Below are 2,679 nucleotides of genomic sequence, written 5' to 3'. Positions count from 1 at the left end.
GGGGTTCAAGGTGTATCTGGGATGACCATCACTCAGTGCAGTTGGGCCAGATCAGTCCTAGGAAGGCCTGAGGACAATGCTCCTCCTGTGCCCAGTGGACCACTTTCCCCTTAGGGTTGATCTGATAATGGCTTCCTGGAGCAGGTCCGGTTTGAGGCAGGATGCCTTAATCCACACCAAGGTGACCCAAGATATCCAGCCCCGATCTGGGCTTGGAGTTTGGCAAATGGGGCTTCCTCCCCAGTAAGCAGGGATTAAACTATTCAACAACTTTTACCAGTCCCTGCTCTCTCCTTTCCCTCTTAGGACTGCACCTGCAGACTTTCCAGTACTCTACCAGTCTTGACTGTGGGAGGGAGAGTCAAGCAGAAGCATACCCATTCCATTCCTAGCTTGACCAGTGGCTAGCAAGTGGAAGAAACTCTGCTACAAGTCAAAACACCCCTGTGCTGGGCAGCAGCGGCATGGGAGACAGTAGAGTGTGGAGACTCAGGTTTAATGAGCCGAAGCAGGCAATGGTAAACCACTTCTGTATTTTGACCAAGAAAACTCTATGGATCAGAACGATTGCAGATAGAGGTGGGGTGTTCTGGGAGAGATGTGTCCCTGCTGTTGCCACGGGTTGAGAGATGACTCGACAGCATAAGACAAGACAAGTTCTCTCCTTCCAGCCGGCTTCACCAAATCTGTCCCAGGCATCAATACATCCCTGGGCATCTGAAGACTCTGGTAGGAAAACATCTTCTCCAGGAATCTCAAAGGGACAGCAACTCCAGTTGCTTCCCATCTACTTCTGCATCAGACAAAAACTCTTCACCACTGGCTTTAAAGCACTGAATCACCTTGCCCCCTCCTACATCACCTTGCTCCTCTTCTACTACATCCCAGCCCGCAAGCTTCACTCCTCTAATGCCAACCTTCTCACCGTACCTCCATCTCATCTATCTTGCCGCCGACCCCTTGCCCACATCCGGCTTCCAGCCTGGAATGCCCTCCCTCCTCAAATCCAACAGTCAGTTTCTCCTCCCTCTCCTCCTCAAAGCCTTACTGAGGACACATCTCCTCCAAGAGGCTTTCCTTAAGCCCCATTTTCTCCTTCTTCCACTCCCTTCTGCATCATGCTGACTTGCTCCCTTTGTACATCCCCCAACCCAGCCCCACAGAACTTACGTATATATCTGTAATTCATTTATTTATATAAATGTCTGTCTCCCCCCCATCTATACAGTAATCTCATTGTGGGTGGGGAATGGGTCTGTTTATTGTATTGTATTCTACTTTCCCAAGCACTTAGTACAGTACTCTGCAAACAGTAGGTGCTCAATAAATATTATTGAATGAGTTAATATCTCCTAGATTTGGAAGAAATACAGAACAAGAAAGTGATGCAGTGTTGCCTAATGGAAAGGACACACGCTGAGAATCAGGAGACATGGGTTCATAGATTTTGGTTCCAGTTCTGGTCAGCTATGCAACCTCGAGCAAGTCATTCAACTTCCCTGAGCTTCAGTTCCCTCAACTGGATGATGAGAATAAGATACATGCTCTCTTTATCTTTTTGGCCTTGAGCCCCACATGGGACAGGAACTCTGTCCTACCTAATTGCCATTTGTCTGCTCCAGGGCTTAGCATGGTGCTTGGGTACATAGTAAGTGTTTGCTAAATTTATTATTATTGTTATGATGATTATTATGCAAATGCCCTTTCTTTTGAACTTTGAAGGGTTTTTACTCCAGTCCCCCAAATCAGGAAGAAGCCTGGGCTGTTATTACCCAAAGAAGACAGTGGAATTCCTTCTTGCCTTCTCAGAGTGCCATCATTTTATCCACACTCTGCAGGCATGGATACGTTTCATCCTCAGAGTAACCATCAATCAAGCAATCATACTGATTGAGCAGTTACTGAGTTACATTGCATTGCAGGAAAAACACATGGGAGAGTACAGTAGTTGGTAGGCATGTTCCCTGTCCCCAAGGAGTTTACAGTCTAGAGGGGGAGACAGACATTAATCTAAATGAATAAATTATGGATGCGGATATTACTGCTGTGGGGCTAAGGGTGGGGAAAATAAAGGGCACAAATCCAAGTGCAGGGGCAAAGCAGAGGGAGTGGGAGAAGGAAAAATGAGGGCTCAGTCAGGGAAGGCCTCTTGGAGGAGATTGCTTTTAATAAGTCTTTTAAGGTGGGGAGAGTGAAGATCTGTTGGCTATGAAGGGGGAAGGAGTTTCACTCCAGAGGCAGAATGTGGGCTTGTAGTCAGCAGTGAGGTAGACGAGATGGAGGAGCATTGAGTAGGTTGGCATTAGGAGAGATACATGCTCAGGCTGGGTTGTAGAAGGAAATCAGAGAGGGGGCAATATGACTGAGTGCTTTAAAGCCTGTGGTAAGGAGTTTCTGTCTGATGCAGAGGTGGATGGGAAACCATTGGAAGTTCTTGAGGAGTGGGGAAAGAGGGACTGAACTTGTTTTGGAAAATGAAAGTGACTCACAAAGCTGTGCATGCCCTCTCATATGTGTGCCTTTAGGGCTCTATTGCCTTTCATCATAATAATAATAATAATTATTGTACTTGTTTAGCATTTACCATATGCCAAGCACTGTTCTAAGCACTGGGGTAAATACGATTTAATCAGGTTGAACACAGTCCCTGTCCCGCCTGGGGCTCACGTTCTTAATCCC

At 46.8% G+C, this 2,679-nt stretch overlaps 1 non-coding gene across 1 annotated transcript; it reads left to right on the top strand.

The window, feature by feature from the left end:
* Positions 1 to 296: 296 nt before the first annotated feature.
* Positions 297 to 434, top strand: LOC119923461. The gene has a single exon (XR_005448866.1). It is a non-coding gene; the product is annotated as a small nucleolar RNA SNORA7 (small nucleolar RNA).
* Positions 435 to 2,679: the final 2,245 nt, after the last annotated feature.

The sequence above is a fragment of the Tachyglossus aculeatus genome, chromosome 2 (assembly GCF_015852505.1).
Source record: "Tachyglossus aculeatus isolate mTacAcu1 chromosome 2, mTacAcu1.pri, whole genome shotgun sequence".
NCBI lineage: Eukaryota > Metazoa > Chordata > Mammalia > Monotremata > Tachyglossidae > Tachyglossus > Tachyglossus aculeatus.
The sequence above is the reverse complement of the archived record's forward strand: the minus strand, read 5'-3'. Positions and strand labels throughout refer to the sequence as shown.